The sequence below is a fragment of the Lepisosteus platostomus genome, chromosome 19, assembly GCF_059453375.1.
Source record: "Lepisosteus platostomus isolate fLepPlt1 chromosome 19, fLepPlt1.hap1, whole genome shotgun sequence".
NCBI classification, from domain to species: domain Eukaryota; kingdom Metazoa; phylum Chordata; class Actinopteri; order Semionotiformes; family Lepisosteidae; genus Lepisosteus; species Lepisosteus platostomus.
This window is the reverse complement of record NC_142629.1, coordinates 19391604-19416231: the sequence shown is the minus strand read 5'-3', so window position 1 is coordinate 19416231 and position 24628 is coordinate 19391604. Positions and strand designations below refer to the sequence as shown.

General features: G+C 39.1%; 1 protein-coding gene and 1 long non-coding RNA gene across 4 annotated transcripts in view; one reads left to right on the top strand and one right to left on the bottom strand.

The window, feature by feature from the left end:
- Positions 1-710: 710 nt before the first annotated feature.
- The window catches only part of axin1 (axin 1), a 69177-nt gene continuing 45259 nt past the window's right edge, over positions 711-24628 (top strand). Inside the window, exons 1-2 of one of the 2 annotated variants that reach the window (XM_088613422.1) lie at positions 711-838; positions 23653-23850. The gene's annotated coding sequence lies outside the window, so the exon portion shown is untranslated. Of the gene's footprint in view, positions 839-1411; positions 1537-23652; positions 23851-24628 lie in introns of those variants that run through there. The other variant, XM_088613421.1, reaches the window with a different exon arrangement.
- Positions 1003-24628, bottom strand: part of LOC148645364 (uncharacterized) — a 30258-nt gene continuing 6632 nt past the window's right edge. The window contains exons 3-5 of one of the 2 annotated variants that reach the window (XR_015928610.1): positions 17651-17952; positions 13845-13934; positions 1003-1591 (exon numbers count right to left, since the gene is read on the bottom strand). This is a non-coding gene — a long non-coding RNA (uncharacterized LOC148645364). Of the gene's footprint in view, positions 1592-7730; positions 13935-17650; positions 17953-24628 lie in introns of those variants that run through there. The other variant, XR_015928611.1, reaches the window with a different exon arrangement.

Here is a 24628-nt window from a genome sequence, read left to right as displayed (position 1 = left end):
ACACAGAGCGAAATATACTTCAGAACACACACCTTACAAAATCTAGATTTGCACGCAGTTTGCAAACAGAACAATTGGGTTACAGAATGAAAAGAATAAAAACATTTTTGTTCTGTAAAAAAGTCCTTTACTTTGTCAAGTCTGTAAACCAATATAGTATTTGTAGTTTTCCTCATCTTTATATAATATTAGAATATTACAACATTTCAAGTAAAATAATTTCTGCTCGGAAAAAAGTCTGTAATTTCTAACAGTACATAAAAAATACACAATTTAGCAAAGGTGTCCACGATTCTCTTTTGGCCATCAATCTCAGCATATTTTAAGAGAAAGCATTAACAAAGTTACATAACCCTGGTCGTACTGGCAGGTAGCGTCAAAAGGACAATGAAAATTAACATTTCAACAAGCCTGATTATTTTTGTGTTGCATCGGACTGGCAACTTTTCTTTATAGCTGTAGACACACACACCACCTCAACAGTGATGAGTTCAACTCAAACTAAAGGCTAGATGCTGCTCTTTTGAATAAAAAATCCATGAATTTCTTCCTTTATCTCCATTTTGCAAACATAGCGTGTTTGGTCACTGTAAGAGGCAGCTCCCAGCGCATTATTGAAGTACATTTATCCACACACAGATGGGTTTCAAACATGCACACACAAAACCCGACACCTTTATGCAAAATGTTTTCGTGCAGCATCATCGACACAAATGTAAGTGGCAGCCGACGCGGAGGCTGCTGGACAGTGTGAGTGGAAAATCGGATCTTGTGGGAAGGGTTTGCTGGGCTTGACCCTCGCTGCCTCAGACAAGCGAGTGTGAAATCCACATGAAAGGTAAGCAGCTGATAACACTTTGGTACAAAGGGAATATTATTTCTTTTTCCCATTTTTTCCCCTTCACTTTTATCTTTGAACCCTCTCTTGTCTTGTTTCACCTTTTTTGTTGTTGTTGTTCTCCTTTGTCTCTTCGTCTTCAATAAGACACGTACCAGCCTCTTGATTCGAAACCAAACTCAACTTTATTCTTTATTTATGAACGCAGCAAGTGATACTGGCGGCTGATAGGAAAAGCATTATGTTACCAAGTCTCTTTCTTTTTTTCCTCTGCCTTTCTCGGCGCAGGCTGGTCCATTGATCGAACTTGCTCAGCTTAGCTGTTATTTGAAAGCCAATTGATTTATTTATTGTCATTTATACTCTTAGTGTGGAGTACAATAAAATGCTGAAATAGCGCCTTATTTTGTATGTTTATCCAGCAATTATGAGCAAATCACTCATGCCTAAGGGGTCTGTTGCCATAGTTACAATAGGGTTCTAAGCACTATCATCTGGTCCTTGCGTCATCCAATCAGGTTGGAGAGCCAAAGCTGCAACATAAAGTAAAGATGCACATCTTTCAGCAACACAGTAGTAAGAAACAGAAACAGGTTCATGAGTATAAGTAAGTACTCAGGGTGGCAAGTAGGCGACTGCGCCCAGTCATGGCGGAACACGAAAATCAGACCCGACGAACTACTCAGCAGGAGAGGCAGGTGAGAGCATCGTCCCTACCGATTTAACTCCCTTCATTCTTCTTCGAAAAGTGCTCTGTGAATCAAAAACACAGGGACAGTAAACAAGATTAGTCTTTTAACGTTCAGCTTCCGAAAAAAAAAAGCGAGAAGATGAATGAAACAAGGGAAGGGGCAGGGGCGAGCGGGTCGGCCAGACTTTAAAATTATTGTTGTAGGCCTTTCAGATCAAATTTTGTTAAAAACAGCGCCGTCAAAGCACTCCAGCTGGGCTCTCGCATAGTTCCGATATATTTTTTCCAATTCTTATGTTGGGAGAATTAAGCGACCAAGTCAGTTTGGCTGAATGAGAGTGTGCGTCTGTGTGTGTACAAAAAAAAGCGGGCCTAGATTAATCATAGTATTCTAAATCTCATTACTCGGAACATCTGAGAAAAGATATTTTCAAAAGCCTCTATTAAGGAGCTGTAAATGGAGGCCTTTATGAGATCAAAGGCACTTGAACTGGGACGAATTTTTGTTTGCAATCCCTATGTTTAAGCAAGGCTTGAATGTAGGCAGCGGATCTGCCGGACGGCAGCGATGGCCAGCCTGAGCTCCATATCCCAGAGACCTCCTGCTGCGCGGCCCGTGAGCCTGTCGATACTGCAATGTGGTGTCAGTCAGAAGAAAGAACCACCATAACAATCAGTGGGGAAGGAAAAAAGGACTCACAAACGAACCCAGTTATGATTAAAGATGGCGGCCATACATACCGCAGTGTGCGTAACGCGCCACGGTCTGTAAAAAAGCAATCGGAACCGTTTTTTATTCGGAAAACACCCGATAGAAAAATACAAACATTGGGTAACTCCATAGATCAGGCTAGGAGTCGGGATCATGCCCACAGCTTTCCCAGCTTGCATTCATCTTGAAATCAATTGTTGTGCTGTGGAGTGCTTTCCTATGGTAGGTGCGCTGTTGTTGTTTTCCTAGTTTTCGTGCCTCTTGCGGACTTGGCTGCAGTCAGCCAGCGGATTTAACTGGGGAGCACAACAATGGCTCGACTGCTATCAGCGCATCTGAAAACTAACACACCACAGATCATGATGAGCTTTCGTGCTTTTTTCCTTGTGTTCATTCATCATCAGACTTTCCTTGTCCAAAGTGTACCGCCTTTGGAGGCACAGCTCTGGGTTAGAGTCAATACTGCCTTTCTCCAAATACACTAAATTAACAGAAGGACATCACCCGGTTTTGAAGATGTATGCATATTTTTCCAACGTAGTTCTGTAATAATAAGCAAAACAATATTAAATAAACTCTAGGAGGCAAATCTTTTAATCCACTGTGGCTAATCCACTCTCGGGTTTGCTAGTCATGAGATATTCAGCGATGACAAAAGACATCAGCAGGAGTCCAGAATACATTTTGTGACAGTCTTTTGGTACTTTTGCTCTTTTAAGACAGCACTAAAAAAGAGCAGCATATCAATACTCAAATCCACAAGTACTCCTTCTTCTTTTCATTCAAATAACTTCATTAGTCTTGATCAAAATCAAAAGATTTCAGACGAGCATAGTGTAGCCCAGATCCCCAACTGTGATGAAAAATCTTCTTTTTTCTGTTAAAAACAACAAAATAATCTGAGATGAATTAGTGGTAGGATCACATCATCTTCTTTACAATGTTACTTATAAACTAGCCTAGTTGTGTGAATTTATTTAAATTATTGTTATTATCACATACGAAAATTACTTCTTATGCTACCACATTGTGCAGTGTACCTGTAGATTTGTTTAAATAAAAGTGCATCTTGAAAACGACATTTTTGAATGTTCAATAAACTTACATTCCTTTTAATGTCTAAATGGCCCTATTGTTGAATCACTGGCCTTTCTTAAGATAAGCCTATTTCAAGCAGACCATACACAGCAGTGTAAATCTAAATTGGCAGGTGTAACAATAGAGTGTGGACAGAGAACTCACTTACCTTTTGCTAGCTTTTCAGCTAGTGTTTGAGCTTTCAGGAGTTATTGTAACTCTTTTTTATACACCCCTTTAGATCAGTACTTGGTGTTTGGCGTAGTTACTGTCAGATGTTTTGAAATATGTATTTTGTCTTGTTGTCAGGTTGGGTATAGTTTTCCTTGAGTCACTTTATAAAGCATTTGAACATGTATTCTTTTTTTTCTGTTCATATTATTGTTAAAGCTGTGAATGGAGTTTAAATATTTTCTGATCTTACAGAATCCAGCTTTTAATTTTACTTTGTACTTTAGGCCAGAGTTAGTGCATTTTTTAGTCATGGTTTATCCAAATTGAACACAAATTATATATAAAATAAACATTAATCTGGACTTCACTGGTTTTCTGGTTTAATTTATTCTTGAATATAATAGCTTTGCGGTTTTGTCTATAAAGTTTGTGGTTCGTGTGCCAAAAACCACAGGAGTTGTGCTATATTCCTTGTAGTGTGCTTCCCACCCCTCTGGTAAACTTAATCAACTTTAAACCGGTTTTCTTCATATTTGTTTTAATTTTACAGGAACTTAGAAAAGCCAAGTTTTTCCTTGCTGTCATGGCAATTTTCAAACTCCATTTGGTATTTTTTGTACTTTGTACATGTACATTTATATATTTTTAATTAAAATTGGTATTTCACCACATAGACACCCCTGGGCTTTCCATTAAAGAGCTAACAGATTTTTGCAGATATAAAGAAAGCGGGAAAAATTATTTGTCCTTGTAGATTTTTCCATGTTTTCCCAACTGCTGATTTCATATCATATCCTTCGAGGCATTAAAAGATAAAATGTAAGGCTTATTTGATTTGATTCAGAAAGTGCTACATTTTACTATGCAGTACTGATGTTAAGTTGTCCACATCTGTGAAAACTAGATCAAAATCAAAGTAAAACTTTTTTCCCTGTAAAATGTCTTGCTTTTTGTACTGGTTTGTAGCTAAAAAGTTTAACTCTAACATGCCATTTTGAAATAATTAAAAGTACAGTAGGTATTAATAAACTACCTCAAAATAAAGGTTTTCTTAAAAGTATTAAAAATGTAAAACATTCTCTCAACACCCCTGAATAAGTAGCACATTTAACTAGTTATTCACTTAATTACACAAAATGTTTGTTAGTAAGTAGTTTCCAATGAATTACCCAAAATTACAAAATTATAAAATTGCTGTTTCCATTACAGGATTTTATTATATTGATTAATTTATTATTCATAGCTAAATGATCCAGGAATCTCATCCAGCTATTTCCTGAAAGAGGCCAGAGTACTGGCTTCAGTCACATAGCTAGTTGCTTGTTCCATACTCTGACAAAACTTTTATAAAGACGTAAGGACATGGTCCTGTTCTCAGTTATAGATACACGTCCACTTAGTTTCCTCCTGTGTCCCCCAGTTTGTTTTGTAGGTCACTTTGTAAAAAGTCCTGTTTGAGAAAAAGCCCATGAATGTAGTTGTTACTTGATGACCAAAACCTATTATTTCTATAAAAAATTAACATGAGCTCTTTTTATCAGTCCATTACGTATTTTTACCAAAACAGTACTTGATTAAAAATTCAAAAATTATAACTATATATCTTAACATTTTGTTTGCTTTTTCCTTGCTTGCCAACATTATCGAAAAGATGTAAAATATAAAAGACGTCAACGTAAATACCTCAGTCTTTTTCTTAAGTACCACCTTGAGCTCAACATTCCCCCAGTTTGTGTCTGTAGTTTATGTGTTCGGTGCCTCCATGTAATATTCCGCACTACAGTAAACGTAATCTGCCAGATGATTGTTTAGAATTTCATCTGCTGCTTCTACAGTGTTTTCTAGTCTTGATGTTTTGGTAGTGTTTGCAAACATGACTAGCATATTAACTCTACCAGACTCTAAATCATTAATATAAATTAGGGAGATTAATAGAAATGAAGCAGAGGTTTGCGTACAGATTCCTGCGGTACTCCACTAATTGCTGCACCTCAATCTGAGCATTTACCCTTTATTCATACTCTGTGTTCTATTAACACATTCTCAAATCAAACACACACAGTTTCTCAAATGCCTGCTGCCTGTAAGTTGCAAATCACTTTCTTTATGAGAAACTATCAAAACCCTTCTGAAAATATAAACAGACCATCCCATATGCAGAGTTAAAGTTAAAGCTAGATTTCAGGGATTGCATATATATGGACATAGAGATCATGTTCTCAAGTCTGTTTACCATATAGGTGAGTTACAGCCATAACAGGAGTCTGATTTCTTAATGCCAAATGAATTCTGAGATCAGAGAATATCAGTGTTGCAGGGACTAACGGTGGGTTTCTGATATCTGCTCTATACTGTAACTCTAAAAATGCTGATGCATACTCTCACTGCCTATGGGGGTTTCTAACCTTCCTGGATTTAGCTTTTGAAACACTGTTCTGTGAACATCCTTTTCTATTTTTATTTTCACAGTATAACAGCTTAAATGCAAAAGCCTAACTTACAGAAACGCAAATAAAGTGGTTCTCTCGCACACCCTTCAGGCGGCCCGCCCTTCCCTGTCTTTGTGATATCCCACCTCAAGCTCCCTGGAGACCCCTGAAACGCAGCAGCAGAACTCACAAGCCTCCTCTGCCCCATCCTTGCTGTCCTGTAACCTTGGCAGTCCTTTTCTGCACTGTTAATTCGAGCATGAACGCTACATGCCATTTCATGAACATATCAGTTGCATCCTGCCTTACTAAGAGAGGAAACAATTTCAATTACTTAAAATAAAGTGTTTGGATATTTCAAGGAGAATCCCAACGTTCTCTTAAGAAAAAAGCAGATGAATAACAAAGTACTTAGAGGCAGATGTCTCACTGCTGCTACCACTATTGCTATTTCCTTTCAAATAGTCAAATATTTTAAAATCTATTTTACAGTGACTTGTATAAGGCTATAAGCATGTTACTGTAAGTAATGGTTATCAGTTGATATCAGTTATTCTGAAGGATTGCCATGAGGCCAGAAAACACTGTGAAAATAGTTGCAATGATCATGTATTGGGCTCTAATTGCATTTTTTTAACAAACAACATTTAAAAAAATTATTAAATTTATAATAGTAAACTCTTAAAATTAGTAACTTTATATCATTACCTATATATCATATCAAAATCATAACCAGATATTTGAAAGATGTCTTTGTCCTGATGAAGTTGTTTTGGAAATATATTATATTTGCCTTATTTTCTCAGACCAGTCTTGAGTATTTCTTTGGACCTAAACAGAAATACCAATGTTTTGAAAAGTTCAAGGAATTCTACCTGCTGGTATATGGTTTCAGAATACAACTTTCATCAGACCTGGAGAACTTGACTTAATCCCGGAGTTTTCATCATTCTCTCAATGTCCTGAAAAGGAGATGAAGATGCAGGGATCTTCCTAGCGTGCACCTACTGTATACCGTGCTGTACCTATCCTTCAAAGGCAGACATGTAACTGAAAAGATGATGGTACTGTGTTTGCAACCAAATCAGCAAATCATTCAGCCAATTTTGCATATCAAACTCATTAAGTTATTTGTTGATCATGCAATTAAACTTGGCAGCATAATAATTCCGTAATAATGCACACATTTGTATTAGATTGCAAATTCGAGGACAAAAATAATTGAACTAGTGAAGCTGAGCAGAGAAGCAATAAAGCCCACTGACAGTATGTGAACATATTGATGATCAAATGATTATCATTCTTCGCTGCTGTTTAACATACAGATTTGAAATTTTGAAGCACTCTTCACAGCTGACACCAAGGGTTTTGTATGGGCAGTGTAAGACTGCCAACAAGTTGGGCATATGTTACGGACTTACCACTGTAAGCAAAAGGGCAATTTTAGTGGAAAGTCTGCTAGCTAGTTGAACAGATAATTCCCTTACACCTGTCCCTTGCATATAGGGCAGAATCTATGTTTTTGGTTTGAGATGGGTAAGATTTTTAGATTGCGTTTACACAGATGATAATGAACAGCAGGAATGCCACAACCCTAACCAGGAATAAGCAGCCTTCTGATAATGGATGGGTAACGTGCAGAGACTGAGACTTTTTCTCACACACATTGGTGACCTTTACTGCTTAAAAGACAATAAAAGTCACAAAGCAATGTTAATTATACAAAATGTTTCAGGATGATTGAAACTGCAATTACCTGTTAGCTGGGCGAAAGCTCATAGTTAAGATCCCGTCTTGCACTCACAGGGGTGCTGGAAGCTGACTGGATACTGGACACCGCTGCAGTCTGGGAGCCCACTAGGGACGGCCACTGTGCAGCAGACAGTGGACCAGCAGCTCATGCCCTCACTGTGGTCTGTCCTGTCCCGTCAGGACTGCTCCTCTCTCTCACACGTCCTGCAGCATCCAGCATCCAGGGGAATCTCACCCGGGCCCACGCGCACGTCACCTGTAGCCATGGGCATCTCTGCTGCTTCACTTGCGCACAACACACATTTCTGCAACTGCTGCCTCTCCAGTGACCACAGCCATCAGCCTCTGCTGCTAAAGAAGGATGCATCTGACCAGTGTCTCTCCAGACTCTGTTCCCTCTGCCTTCCAGTCCCTGCACCTCACCTACGGCCAGCGGCGTCTCTGCTGCTGCGCCACGCCGGCACACTCACACGGCACTCATTATTAATACGCGCCCGGGGTCCAAGAACAGAGCTGTTCCCAAAGATTTGGTAGAGTACAGATCATTTTGCTCCATGTTTTCCAAATAGGGGAGAACAGGTTTTTTCTGAGGAGCAAAGATTTCACTTTGAAAGAGTGATTAAACACTAAAGAACGTTTGTGTTAACTTGTATATAGAGTTAGAGTCTTTGTCCTCTTAAAGTCCCTTGATAACAGAAAGGTTGACAAAAAAAGCGTGCAAATAAAAAATAATAAAATCCAAAAGTTATTGAGTTACTGTGGGGTGTAAGTCAATTTTTAAGAGAGCCAAACTACTGCCATCTCACTGCTTCATTGTGATTTGTTTTTTGTTTTATACCTCTTCATTAAATAAGAGCTAAATTCATGAAGGTGGGTGTTAAGTACGGATTATTATTATTATAATCTTGGTCAACTTTCAATGTATTTTTTCACCTCTGAAAACAATTCCAAAAGACTAATGGTGAGTTTACCATGAGTTCTTCCACATTCTTTCCTATTATTCAGCGAGCAAAGACTGGGAAGAAGGGGGAGCTAAATTAGTCTGAGCATGGCAATGACACCTCAGGCTCTGGAGCTGAAGTCAAACTCTTGCATGGAAGCCAATTGATTAGCTGTAAAAAACTAGACAGATTACTCAACACTACTGGCTTTTAAGTTTTTATTACCTATAGCACTTTCTAATGAATGTGGTTGTACAGACGAATTCAACATTTTCCCCGTTTGAAACAGATTTGTTTTCTTGGCAAGTACAGCAGTGTGTTTGATCTTACATCCAAATTTCCATTGTGTGGTCTGTTTCTTGCGTTTTAAGTTTGTGATTGTTGTCCACTGGGATTTTAACCACACAATATAAAATAAAATGGACACATCATTGAGTATTCAAAGTGCTTCATGAAAGATATTCACATGTCACCTCTAGGCTGCACTACATTGGATATTTTGTGCTTGCTGCCCAGAGCGTTCACATGGTTTTATTCATGATTTCTTGCTGGTGGCATGTTTGTGGAAAACAAGTGGGCTTCATGGTACTACTTCAGGTCAGAATTGACTCTGCATCCCGATGGTGAAAACAAAGGCTCCAACAACTACATAACCTGTTTTTTCTACTGAAGTGCAAAGTGCTATACTGTATATCCCTTTTGACCTTTTGCTTTTTAAAATAATTCCAATACTATAACTCTTTGAATTATTATCCAGTTTTCTCATTATAGATGGTTTCACTCTGTTTTAAAACTGAAAAAAAAAATCTGTATCTTAAGGAATAGTCTGAAGATGAACATATTTGCTGAGTTATGAAAAGATTAAAAAATGATGACTAGATAAGGAGAACATAATCTCAGTACAGGTTGATCTACAGAAGCAGTCCAGCAATCCGCAGGTAGAATCTCCTGAACTGAAGACAAAATCTCATTTGGGAGATTCAGGGGCGTTATGTAGGATTGTCTTGGAAAGCAAGAACCCAAGATGACTGCATATTGTAACCCCTCAAAATCTATGGTGCCTTCAAAACATTTCATCCTCTCCTCATAAGAATGTAAGAAATGGCATTTGGCACATGTAGACCATCTGCTGGTTGGTATCTAATTAATATCTAATTAATCCTGTGTGCCTAGGGTACCAGCTTCATCAGCATCAATGGACTGCTTGTTCCACACTCCAACAGCCCTTTGCATAAAGACGTGCTGCCTAATCTCTGTTTTATTTGCCCTTCCACATTTCTTTCTATTAGAGGTGTCTGGTTTGGTTTTCAGTGTTGATTCTGTGAAGGTACAATGGGTTGACGTGATCAATTAATTAAATCCTTTCTAACTGAATTTTGGATAATTGATCAGGTTTACTTTGTGGAACATCGGCATTTTATTTTCTTTTATTGTGGTGACCAAAATAATACGCAGTATTCTAAATGAGATCTTATCAATTTGCATCTTCAAGCTCAGTGTTGTGCATTTTATGTGTTTATAGTTTGTTTTTCTATCTGCAAATAATAATAATTCTGTATTTGGCAACATTAAACTTCATCTGCCCTTGTTTGCCCAGTGTTGAATTTTATCTCTTTGAATGTTGTTTGCTACTTCTACAATGTTTGGTAATCTTCCTATTTTGGTATTCTTTGCAAACTTGACTAGTTTAATAACTATACCAGAAATCTACTGTATATCATTGGTATAAATTAGGAAATGCAATTGTCTTCATACATACTGCATTCCCCTAATTTCTGACCACCTGTAATTTGAGAATCAATCTTTACAAAAGAGAAGAACTTTACAAAAGCCTTCTTTAAACACTAAATACACCATGTTATACGCTCTCTATGTTTCTAACCATTCTTTCTTTAAATCTCACTTGTAATAGAAGTCAGACTAATAGGTCCATAATTACTTGGCTCAGGTTTGTGAATCATTTATGAATGAACATTAGCAGTTCTCCAGGTCATTCTTACTGCACCATCTTATGTGACTGTTATCGTGCCATCTCCTATGTTAGAGACGAATGCCAACGCTGTCAGAGATGAAAAAAAAACTAAAGTAATGCACTAACTTTGTGCAAATGTGATATTATAATGCTTTGGACAACTGGTTCCTATCCCAGCAAGCAACAGGTGCAAGACAGGATACACCCTACTGTAGATGTGTCCATCACAGGCTACACACACACAGACACACACACTCACGCCAGGGCACGTCTTCCCAGAAGCCCATTAACCTAAAAGTCTTTGGACTGTGGGAGGAAACCGGAGCACCCAGAAGAAATCCCTGCAAATACGGGGAGAACATACAAACAGCACCCCAGGAACTGATCCCAGGTCCCCAGAGCTGGGAGACAGCTCCCCTTATCATGTCCTCGGATCAAATTCTCCATTAGAAGCTACTTTGTTTAGATCGTTTGCAGAGCATTTTCATCAAACTGGGCACACCAAACAAACATTTATACACTAATGCTTTTACTGCCTTCTGTCACTAGAATCTGGAATAGTGGAAAGGCGAAGACCTGTAGCAAAGATGTGTTATATCAGGTGATTTTTTTAGTTTCATTTTTTGTGCTTTAAGTATTTTAAGGAATTTTTAAATTGCAAACACACATGTTCAAGGAGGTTCTCAGAGGTCCTGGAACGCAGATAGTCTGGAATTAAGCACAAGGTGACAGGCTCAATCCTGCAGTAGTCATTATCAGACAGCTACCAGACAGACATGATTCTTAACAATTTTTTTCTTATTGTTACTCAAGTGCATCTGTTTAGAAAATATTGTTCTTTTTACCTCACTGTATTTCTCCAGAAACATCTCCATTATTTATTGCTAGCCAGCATGCTGATTAGTAATATGGAGACATGCACAGAGTGTCTGGCAGAGTATGTTCATTCATTTGGTTAATTTGTAAAATATTCAGTCAACCCTGTGACCCTGAATTGGAAGAAACGGTTAGAAGATGGCTGGATGGATTTCCAGTCAAGAAGTACAATGAAAAACACAATGACAACAAGGATACAGCCTGTGATTTGTATCGAAGATGGAGGAGAGCAGTGCACATCTTTCATGGCTTTACCTCACAGATCTTTTTGAATCGAAAGAGGTCAAAGGAGTGCACCTTAAATGCCATCTTTGCTTACAAGGCAGTGGAAGTATCAATCTTCATCACCTCGCCATCAAATTTCAAGAGCAACGCAGAGGTATGTACAAGAGTCTTTCTCTCCAGCTATTTGATTCCATTTAGCTGACTGTCTGTGCTTGGACTGATATAGTGTCTTGCAGCTCTGTGGCTGTAAGAGCTACCACCTGGCCCCACAATCCCTAGACACTTTGAAATAACAAGATTTTAAATTCACCCTAAACTGAAATGAACTAATGTGTGAAACTGAACCTTTACTGAACTGTTATTGCTACTTACTGCGCTGGGGCTGACAGTACTAAAATTATAACATTAAAAGTATGCGGATGAATGTGAGTTTTTGTTTTACTTGATTGTTTGCAGTTGTCCATTTTTAGGTGCAGTGCCTCAATTAAAATCTGAGCGTCAGTGGCACCGCGGTAAAAGGAACAGTGATTATTTCATTAACGGGCTGTGCAAATCAGGACAGTAGCACGAAGACGAGACGAGTGGGAAGTTTTGAATACTGATGGCTACAAATGACATGTAGATTTTCATAAAACTGGAAAAATATTTGATATGTGTTTTATTTCAAAAGAAAACCATTGTAATGTCATAACTCACAAGGTAACTGCAGTACCACTTAAGTAAAGCAACCTTCTCTCTTAAAGTGTCAGGGGATTTTGGAGCCAGGTAACAGCTCAACTAGTCATAGATGCCATTTACATTATGTGTACTGTCGTTATTACACCTAGTGGTGTTGACTAATAATTGATATGTAACACTGTTTTCTTGGCAGAGAAACCATCAGTCGGCAGTCCCGGATTCTGAGTGCTCAAGCGCAGAGGAGAAGGTGGGGGTCTGGGTCCACAGTCAAGAAGATCAACCCTGACACTGACTGCGAGTGTTGCAGGCCACAGCGGGCGTGGTGCTGCTGAAGAAGCTTTGTTGGCAAAGTTCTCAAGGACGAAAAGTTCTTGGTAGACGTCATTTTACTGACATAGTGCAGTCACTGGATCCAGGAACAAGGATGATGTCACCATCAAAAAGGTAAGAAAGTAATTAAGCAATCCAGCGCATTTCTGCGGTGTGTGGCCTACCATGTGAAGTGATGTATTCTGAGCCAAAGACCAGGTTTTAAATGAAATTCAAGGTCATCCATCACATGGCAGAATCTTCAGGAGGGGTCGATTGCTTTCAGAAATAATTTCAATCATTCAAAATAATAATTTCAAAAATAATAACTTCAAAAACCTTTAAACATTTGTTATCTTTAACTTGTAATATGTTTTCCAGTATGCATGTAGACTGTATAAGGAAAGAAGTTACAGAGTACTCTTGGGTGGCATGGTGGTGCAGTGGTTAGCAGTTTGTATTCACATGGCCTCCCACAGTCCACAGACCAGCTGGTAATGACCGAGGAGGCCCTGGCGTGAGTCTGTGTGAGTCAGTGATGGACTGGGATAGGCTCCAGCTCCACTGTGATCCTGAACTCGAAGAAACAGGGAGAAATTGAATGGATGGAAAATGTTGCTACTGGAGTTTTAGCTTCAGGTGATATGGTCTTTTCTAGAGAAAACTGTTCGGCATCCTGGGTATAACTGGTGAATCAGAGCTTGGTTTTCAATGACCAGGTACTAGTAAAAAATATTGGTTACATTCAAAATACCTTTGAAAATGCCTAAGTGTACTTAAGTAAATAAGCATGAATAATTATAAATACTAATTTACATGCAGATTTAAAATTCTATTCACAAGTAAAGTTCTATTGGGCATATAAAAATTAGAGAAGATTGGCAGGATGTTTAGCTAATGACAACCATTTTCTAACTGTTTATTTAGTTTCATAATGTTCTTCATTCTGTGTTTGTAACAAGAGTATTACTTTCCAGTTTCCAGAAGGGCTATAATGTGTTTACTTTCTGGTGCAGGTCTGGACCCTGTCTGTGTGCCCTTGAGCTGCAGAGCTCCAATGAAGAGCACGTTTTCTTTTCTGTGAAGACCTCTTCCACACGTGAAAGTCCAGCATGAAAGGGCTTGAAGGGTACTCTTCAACCCACAGCACGGATCTGGTGAGGTACTTACTCGTGGTCAGAGAGATGTCTTCTGGGCCCACACTCCTCTGTCGCTCTTCAGTGTTGCAGGACTCTCACGACTGAAGCTGAACAGCAGGCTCTGGAAATAGCAATTAGCAAAATACTTTTAAAAATAAATATTTTTCAATATGAAAGGTAATAAATATTTGACACGTTTATTGTGGCTTATTGTCTTGTTTAAGCCTTCTTTATAAAGAACAGGAACTCACAATTTTAAAACTTGAACCTAGAATTGTTTTATGAACTATTATGGATAAAGGGTTTGAACTTCATCTAAATCCCATTCTTCATCTAAATCACATACGATAAATCGTATGTAACTCAAGGTATCTGCAGACTTCTATGTATAGAATTTAAAGAGACGTAAGAGACTTCTAGAGAGATTGCTTAATGCTTTTATACGGTAGTAGTTTTTGTGATTTTTTCAAACGGATTTTACTTTTTTAATTTTCTAAAAGGACATTGACCTAACTGCATTTTTCCCAACATAACTACTTTCATAGAGCCTGAACTCTTTTTACACATCTCCTGCCAGGTTGCACTGCTGGCTGGGACACGTGTTCAGTTCATGTGTGCAGTATTTCTGTACTAGAAGTATCTGAGTGGAGCCCACAAAGCTTCAGGGGTGGCCTGGTCAGAAAGGTGATCCCCCTCACTAATGCCTGAGGGCTACAGACACACAGTCACGTATGGTTTGCAATATGGGGTGGTGGTTAGCCCACAGGGTCCTCAGGTCATTCACTGTTTTGGGTACCTATTTGTATGGAGTTTGCATGTTCTCCCACCTCCAACAGACAAGCCTGACATTTGGCTTGATGGAGCACTGCTCTGAGCCACTCTGCCCCCTCAGGGTGTACGGGTCAAATGACCACTTTGCATGTGTAACCTTTGTCAAACAGATGGTCTCTTCTCTTCATTACCCATCCTGATGACCGACAGTAGCAGTAGCTAGTGCCTTGCTTCCCTGTGTTCACCCTGTGACCCATGTTCACAGGGTCTGTGACTGCATATTTGACTTATAGTGCTCATACTGTACTTAGCTATAAGGGCAAGAGGTGTATGATGTCTTTCCTGCTGATATAGTAGTCAAAAGAGAGATTGTTCCCTCAGCAAAAATAGTCTGTCTTTGTCTGCTCCCTGCTTTAATTTTTCGGTCAGTTAACAACCAACTGAAGTTCTCTGTACCTCTTGTTTACAAATACTGTACAAACACATTGGGTACCTTGTCATATACTGTATTTTAACATTAACTGTGGAAATTGTATTATTGTAGATAATACATTGCGTTGTTATTAATAGATTTAACTTAAAATATTTATAAATACTTATAAATATCTAAATACGTCTATAATAGCCTACTTATTCGGGTTCTCTTCACTTAGCTTATATATGATTTCACTACTTTGCAATATGTTTATGGAAATTAAAATGCACATTTCTGTCAAGCATTCAACCATCACATCTGTATGCCTATAGCAGAAATCCACTTGTGTACAATTTCAGTAACTGAGTAAAGGTGTTGCATGTGGATGTCTTGGAGTATTTTTGCATTTCATCTCTCATTTTAATAGAAATTTCTCTATATACGTCTATATAGATAATAACATGAGAACTCATTTTTAACAGGTACAACAAATGTAGCCTAGCCAATCCAAGCCACTGTAGAATGATACATTATAAGATGCATTCTTGTTCCTGAGAAAAGATATCTCGAAATTACATTTAACTTTTGACTTTTATTATATTTCAACGTTTTTATCATACCTCAGCTCACTGTTGCTTTCAAATTAAGATTCCTAAATCAGCATTTTCCAAAATTTTTAAGCTTTCAATTTAAATAAAACCCAAGATCTGCCTCCAAGAAAATGTAGATGTACAATTCATTCTGCTTGCATGCCCTCTAGGAGTGCTTGTTTTGTCCTGCATTTAAACAATTCTCACTGTAAACCCACAACTTTAACTTACATACCAGAAAACAACAGCCAATTGTTTTCTTCCATCAATTAGACAAACAGCTGCTCACTTTTAAAATTCCTTCTTAAAAGGATTCCATCAATTTGAGGAGGCCAAAGACAGAATCCTATTCCCTAAAATGTCCCGTTCATCTTCTGAACAGTAAACCCAGCTTTCCCACAGTATGAAAAAGATCAGGATCATGGATAAGGGTACTCCCTGTTTTTTGTCATCATTTCTTCCTTCTCAACTTTATCTCACTGTGCTTCCCTAAGAAACTCACATTTCGTCTCACACAGGAATTGCTGTACTGTATTTGTTCAGATGCCTTTCTGTAGCAGTGTTGTCTACTTTCTGCTCTTGCTGGTAAATTACATGAAACATCCAACATTGTAAACAAACCATTCTGTCGCTTTTTTTTAAATGTTATTGCTTCTGGCGTTTATTACCAGGCTACACTGAATGAGTATTTTATTTCCAAATGCAATTTGCTGAAGCTTTATCACAGGTTAAGGCAGGTCATTTACTACATGTTCTCTTTTCTTGTGAGAGAAGGGCAGCCCATGACAATCTGGGCACGGTACTCCCTGTTATCCAGTAATGGCTCATCTATAGGTCATTTTCTGATACCCATGGTGCTATGAATCTACTTTTCCACCTCCAGCTAACAAGACTCGTAATCCCAGCACCACCTAACGCATGCGAAGTTGCTCATGAAGAAACACAATAAATGAGACCCCTGTGCTCAAAATGAAGGTTTTCATTACTTCAAAAAATACATTTGGCTTGATTATGGGGAGTGTTCTCCCTCTTTGTGCACACCCCTAATCTGCAGGTTAAAGATTACAGTCTTAACTAACGGGGAATATACACATATTAAAGTTGCTTACAATTAATAAATATTTCCACAATACCTAATAGAAAAAGACAACTCAGTGGTTCTGCAGTATTGCTTTTTTATAGTTCGGTATGCCGTGCATAAATTTAGCTTACTCTGAAATTGCAAATGATTGTGATCAATATGCAAGTTTACAGTTTTGGTTAACAAGTAGAATGCTGTTTAGGGAAATGTTTAAGACAGAATAAACGTGTGTTATTATCATCTATATGAAGTACAAGAATGCTTGTAGGAAGAAAAGAACCTAAAGAAACAAGTGAACACTATGTAAAAGTGCACTTACAACTGAGAAGAGGCGGCACTTCTTGTTACAAAGGGTTTGTGAGAGTGTGGAACAAGCTACCCAGCCACGTTGTTGAAGCCGATACCCTGAGATCTTCAGGTCGACCATCAAACTAGCTCGACAGGCTGGAAGTCTTTGTGCTGTTTGTAACTTCTTCCATAATGCTGCCTCTCGGCTCCAGGACCCTGGGTTTCATTGTGGCCTTTGACACCTGTCTGGGCAGTATTTCCATATTCTCCCTGTGTTTGCATGAGTTTGTGCGAGGTGCTACAGTTTCCTTCAAAAGCACGCAGGTTTTATGAGCTGTGTCCCTCTGGAATTTATGCCAAGGAAGAAGGGGGCCGGGTATCTCCAACACTACTCCCCCACGAATGGGGAGACTTTGTTGCTGCTCTCTCACCCTCGCAAACAGTCTGGGTTATGGTCACTCTATCAGATAGGGAGCACAGTTTTGCTTTTGTTTATTTGTTAGTTAAATGTGCTTTTTAGGAGTTCGTACATGTTTTGTAAGGGCGCTTGTTTGCACGCGAGCTGTGGGCCGCAGTCCGGCAGGCTGGTGCAGGGAAAGGCTCACTGGTTCTGTCTGCGAGCAGCAGTGGTGCCAGTGAGGACAGGGGGGATGGGAAGGGAGCAGATGCTTTGGCTCTTGTTATCTGCTTACCAGGATCAACTATTTAGCAGCCGGCTCCATCTGTCAATTACTTCCGCTGCCCACCCGCTCCTGAGGAGCAGCAGGTATATTAGCTGCATCTGCACCTGTCACTTCATGTGTCAGTCACTCTGGGGGCAGGAGAGGACGCAGCTCATTGGCAGCTGCAGCCGTCAGTCATCTCTCCACCCCACCCTGCCCTTCACTGCCAAACGCAGCTGTCAAATTACTGCCGTGCTTCCGTCTCGCGGCGATGCTTCACAGCACGGCTGCCAGGAGCTCCTGGGGCTACAGGCAGAGGCCCAAAACACAACCTGAAATGAAATAAAAGGCAGCAGTAACAGTCAACACATCAAATCATGCAATTTCATAGACTCAGGCTTTGCCTTTTGCCTCATGTGCTTGCTTTATTACAGGATGTAAGTGACACACCATACAGGCTGGGGTGTAACCTGTGAACCGGAACTTGATCTGTTTTGAGGGCGGTGGTTACGGTCTTTCTCAAACAGAAAGAGGTGTTGCAAACTGTTTTGAATAGATTTCATTGGAAAAACGTATCATGTCAACTGCCAGTTAGAATCAGGAATTCAGAAAGCCTTTTATATCAAATATAACTTTTTTTCTTTAGTAAAGCATAAAATACTGGTTCAAATAAACAATGCAGCAGGCAGTGCTATATCATTAATTTAAATGTGAAAGTACTGAAATGAAACTAGACCAATTAGCCCAATATGTATTAATAGCAAATGTTTCCCATCTAAATCAAGATCCTCATGTCTTTTAATAGTTGTGCAGTGTCAGTACCCTGAAGACCAACTCTACAACAGAGACTGTTGAATTCTGAAATTTGCTTATTTTATTCGGTTGATCTGGGTCTTTAACATCAGTAAGTAAATAGCTCAGTATGTTTAAGTAGCAAGGGTTAATGACCCTGTTACATCTTCATGATATAATTCCTTAGGAAGTCCAACAACATTGAATTCTCCCTCTGCAGGAGGCCTGGCTTTTCAGTGTAGTGACATTCAGCATTGTCTGAGGAAACACTGTAAGAGGTGGAGCTGAGAGTTTCCTGAGAGGCTCTGAATGAATCCTAGCAGAGGAAGAGCTGCACACACTATGTGAGCTGCCAAGACTCGGATCAAAGAGACAAATGATTATCAGCCACTGGGGCTGTAGAGGAGGAATGTATAGGGGGAGAGTGTAATAGGAGCCGCTTACAAGGTGACATAATCCCCTATGAAACTGGAAGGTGTTGAATTCTTCAACGTTAAGAGACTCAGCATTTTGACATTGCAGAAGCTCACAGCTTGGAACTGGAAGCTTTCTTATGTACTATGATTGAGTCTCAGCAGTTGAAAGTAAATTTGGGATCTAAAATGAGTAATCCTGTAGCTTTATAAATTATTTAGCTGTGATAACATATTCCAACTCGTAACTCCCAGATTTCAATATATTGCTTTATTTTACACAAGAGAAAGGTTACAAACTAGAGAAAGCCATCTGGCCCATCAAGCCTCTAAGGTTTTTAGTCGCTAATTGATCCAAGAAAATTAATCAGTCTTCAACCACATGGCTGGGTAGCTTGTTTCACACCCTTTTCAGGTAGCTGTTTCCATAAACAACTTGGGTAAAGAAGTGCTTTATTGGAATTTGGGAGATACGAGTTACATAAAATATCAATATTTATTGTGGGCTGTGATTTTTTTACTTCATGTTTGAAGTTCATCCTAAATCACTTCATAGATTTCTGTGATCCTAAACCTTACATAACACTATCTCTAAGGTTCATTCTAAATGTATGCCAATGCTAACCCTTCCCAATTTTAGGTCTTGAAGTAGCCAGGACCCCACCGTAAAAAAATAAGGATTTAGAAGTCCGAAGTGAAGTCCAACCTGCCATTTGAATGTCCTAATAAACCAAGGTTATGTTACACCCGTGGAAGTGAAAGTTCTGATTTAAAAATTGGAATATTCTTTGACCCTTAACTTTTACAGTCATCTAAATTTACCTTAATTTAACATATATTACTTCACCACACAGTAAGAATAAAGATTTATATAAAGAATACTAATACATGCTAATATTTCTTTAAGAGCAATAAGAATATGGTTAAGGACTTGCATAAGGGTATGAAGTTTGCAGTTTACATCTGACTTCACTGCTCAAGGCCATATCCAGACACCGGATATCATTTGAGTTGTCTGCCTACATGCAGATGAGCATAAAGCAGTTAAACACTGATGATCAAAGTGGGGGTTACTGGTTTATCTGGTTAATTTACTTCATGGGAAATCATTATAGCCTTCACAGAAACATAGCATAAAAAGGACAAAGGCAACAGACAGGAAACAGAGAGAAACATAAGGAGGAGAGAGAGAGAAGAAGGAACACCATCCTCTTGCTCTAATCTTCAGCCCTGCAAGAGGACCATGCTCTGAACAGTCTTGGAGACCCGATTCTGGTCTCATTTAGTCCACACTGGAACCAAAACAATTCTAATTTTATCTCATCAAACCACAAATCCTATAGTACCATATAAAGGCTTTATTGCAGACTATGGGGTTTTCAATAGATACAGGACATCCTTGAGGAGAAACTGTGGACGAGGAGAAAGAATTGTATTAACATAAACCTGTCACCAACACGCCTGACTGTAGGGATGGTATTGACTCATGTGAGTGAGAAACAATGTCACTTGTAACGCTGTGCCTTTAGACTAAAATGTTCCTGACAAAACCTTTTGACTTTGCAGTATCACTTGCTTAATGCTTTATTGCGAACTTCATATGGGCTTTGAGATGGATTTTCCACTGGAATATCTTTAGCGCTTATACTGTCACCATTGGCCCCACAGGCCTGACCAGTTTCTTTCTCGCCCAGCTGCTCAGTTTAAAAGGACAGCCTGATCAAGGCGTTTTCTGAGTGGTATAATACACCTTCCACTTCTTAGTGGCCCAGAGCTGTATTCTGTGCTCCAGATCTGTGCCTTTCTGCAACATTATTTCTGAGTTGTTTTGAAAGTACTTTGATGTTCATGGTTGAATCTTTGTTTGAAATGTACTACCTGACTGAGAGACCTTACAGAGACAGGTGCTTTTCTTCAGACCTCATGTGAACCACTATTATTATATACATTACTTAAAGACTGAGGCCATTCTTGTGACCTTTCCATTAACTTAAGGTTAATTTAGGTTCACTGTAGCATTGTGGTTGAAATTAGCATATTTGAGGTTTTTACGTTTCTTTCCTTTTTTCTCACTTAACATATGAAAGTGTTCAGATAGAGCATTCAAGTTTTGATTACAAAATGTTCGTTTTAAAAAAAAATCTGTACACATAATCTGTACTTCAACAAGATGAAGCACTGCAGGTAAACAGTTTTAGAACCACTGTCTTACATGTGTAAGTTTTTTGTGTTATGAAATAAAAAGTGTGACTAGGATTTCCCTAACAGCATTCACAGAGTAGTAGTGAAATCCTATTTCTGCAGAGTTAAGAACTAACCTCAGTATGGTTAATACATATTCAACAGATGTTAAGAATAAAACATACCGTTGATAACTATGTTTCCTGAAAAGCGCTGACTACCTACAGTTTTACTCATACAGGAAGTCCAGAGGGAGGTTAATTGGGGAGATGTATGTCTTTATTATTCTTTGAGAATTCAGTGCAAATTTGTGATCTTAAATTGAGTTTAAACATGGTATCCTTTTCAAGACGTAAAGTAGAGTCATTGTGTGTTCTGATGTAGAAGTATTACATAATCAAAAACATGGTTAAAAGCACAGGATTAGCACATTATCCTAAAATCTTTCCTTTGTAACAGAGGACATTGGCAGAAAGTGTGTTCTTTTTCTTGTAGTAAATTCAAGGACCTTTCATAAGTGTAAACCAGAAAAGACAGTTGTTGACTCCACTTTATCTGACTTTAAGACTCAAGAAGCAGACAAAATTCAAGCCTTAACTAGAAAGTCTTTATTCTACCCTATTAGATTATAAGATATAGAGAAAAACACAGCCTAATAAACTGCAAAATGGTGAGTGGGCCCAGGTGGCCCCCAGTGATGTGGCCTAAGATAATGGTTTGGAAAGAGCAGAGACTGGGGCATCATCTCTCCCAACCTGAGGCACTGGCCTCCCCATTTGGGTCTTTGTTTCTAATACAGCTCTAATTCTGACCTGCTAAACTGATGTATATCCAGAAGCCTTGTGTATGTGCACTGCAGGGGACCCAGAAATCAAAGCTGAGCTTGAAGAAGGGCAGAGAAAGGGCTGCTTTTGTAACATATGCTGATGGCATCTGATGTGAGAATTCTGCTGGATGAGTCTCTGCAGTACTGCAAAGCGCACTGATTGATCTTGAAGAATTCACGGGTTTCTCATGCTGCAGAGAGCAGCTAGCATTCTGCCTGTTAAATTGTGGAGCCGAGAATCGTTTCAGCTATTTCTGATTAATATCTAGATCAAATAATAACCTTTTTTTAAAAGGGATACTGTTTAATGAGTGCATAAAATAAATTGTTATTCTATCTCGCAGCCAGAAATTCAGAAACATCTTAAAAAGGAAGAAACAACCGATAAGGATGTTAATTGTTTTGCAAGCAGAGTTTAATTATAAACTAGCCATCTCGTTAATTTAAAACTGTTAGTGTCCACTGGAAAAAAATTGCAGTGTATTGATATTTATTAACATACGATACAGCTATCGGTGGAGCTACTAAAAAGCATTTGACATTTTCTGTGGAAAGAATCGGAAATATATGTTGCCCTGAAAGATTTCTAAGCCAGGCCTCAGACGTTGCAAGACTAAATGCAAGTCTTGGTCATTCCCTTGGCAAATTGACTGCAAACAACCCAGAGCATTTCAGCTGAGGAGCCATATGGATACTAAAATAAAGTTCACTCCCTCAGAAAGTGAAGAAAACATGAGGTCAAAAGATGCGAAAAGCTGCTGGCTGTTGGGCATAAGGCCCGGGCCTCTGATACAGTCCCCAGCAAGCTGCCCTTCCTGCTCAGAGGGGTCTCAACCCTGTCCAGGAAGATAGCCGAAGCCCGTTTTCACAACTGACTGGGCGCCAGGGTTCAGTTCACACTGCCTGTAAAAATACAATTAAAAATGCCTAAAAAAAAACATTTCTTGAATGGAAAAAAAGAATTCTGTATCATGGAAGAAATAACACATTAATAATACATTTGTTTTGTGAGTAACATGTTTATGTGATTAAAGGCAACTATGATTTTAATGTATTTAATTTTTAGTGAAATAAGTGTGTTTAAACTCATCATAGCATAACAAGGAATGATCAAACTATAAATAATACAAAACAAAAATATATAAGAATATAATGTGCAGGATGAGGGCAATGTCTACACAGAATCAGTGCAACAAATAAAGAGAAATATTTCTGTTAAAATGTATATTATTGTCTTGGATTAGCTCTGAAAAAAGGGACATTTCAAAGTGAATAATTTATGATTTTCTGGAGCAACAAAATTGAAACACAATGTGAATGTTTGCAGTGGCATCTCTGTTATTAGGTAAGGTGCTCTTCAGTTTGTTACTTGAATATTTCTTGTTTACAGCTTCTTCTTTGGGCTTTATGATTACATTTTGTCTACATTCTTCAGACTGTTTACTGTTCAGCCTGTTTTAAATACAGTAGAACTACATTTATAGCACAGGCATACTTTCCTGTTCTTCACTATTGTCCTCCAGATTATCTTTAGCTCTTAATAAGGTCTTCACAAGCACGCTGGCACGAAGCACCTATGCAGGACAACTCAGACATGCCAATGACCCTAGACAGAAAGGCTGAGAAACTGTAGCTCCCAGAGAAGTCCCCCACATCGAGGAGAGGAGCATGCAAACTCCCCAGAGACGACCCAGCAGGCCAGAATCCCACCTGGCAGCCCAGAGCTGCAGTATGAGGCAGCAGCACTAACCAAGCCCACCGCCGTGCTGGCCGCCAGTATTCAAGACTTTCTCCATTTCTTTCCTTCTCTGATATTTCAGAAAGTAATGGCTAACAGCAACAGCCTGGCATGGCAACGTCGGCCAGTGACACGGAAACTCCTTCTACCACCTTTGAGAAAGATGCCTCCTCTGGAGACAGAAAGGACAGGCAGCAGCGTCTCCACGGCTGCCCCTGCGTGTGGACATGCGCTTAGGAGATCCGGATCCATGTGCTGGATATACAGCAACATCCCGCAGGTGAGTAGAAAAGGCGCTTTATCCTCTGGATATTCTTGAACTAAAGGGTTAATGGGATTCAGAGCTGTTTGTGTCCTCGTGTTGAATTTAATTCAGTTAACGGTGATACAGAGCTAGGTTTGCTCATGTCTCCAAAATACTGCGCATGTGACTTTGGCTTCCTTAAATTAAAACAGTCACTGCACAGCATGCATTCTATGAGTTCCGGTTTTAATGATTATAATAATTATTTTGACCCGGCAAATGCTTCGGATTGATGTAGTTATATCACCAGACAAAGCATCAAATCAAACAGTAGGGAAAACGTATTACTACAATGAAGCACAGTGTGAGCAGCAAGACAGGGGAAAAAAACAGGACTCAATCAAAAGTAAAGTTAAAGCTGTTTTCAGAGATGAATTCTTCACATTAGAAAAGTGACAATGTATGCTTTGAAAATATTTTCCAAATCTAGGAATTGTCTATAACCTCCTGCAAGTCCCTGGCCAACTTGCTGTGCTGACAGGCATCAGCTGCATCAGTGTGTTATTCATAACGAGGAACAGCTGTCTGACAATCATGTCCCTGGGATCCAGCCTTCTGTACCTCCTTTTTAGTTTTTGGGCTCGTGGAGCTTTCACAAACAAGCCTTTTTAAATACTCATATTGAATGAGTCAATATCCTGTTGGTGGCTTTGTAGCAGGAGCTGCTCAAAGTTGTCATCGGATTGAAGAGTAAACTCTAGCAGTGACGGGACAGGTTATGAGGGTGATGAATGATCCAAGACACTTTCCCTGC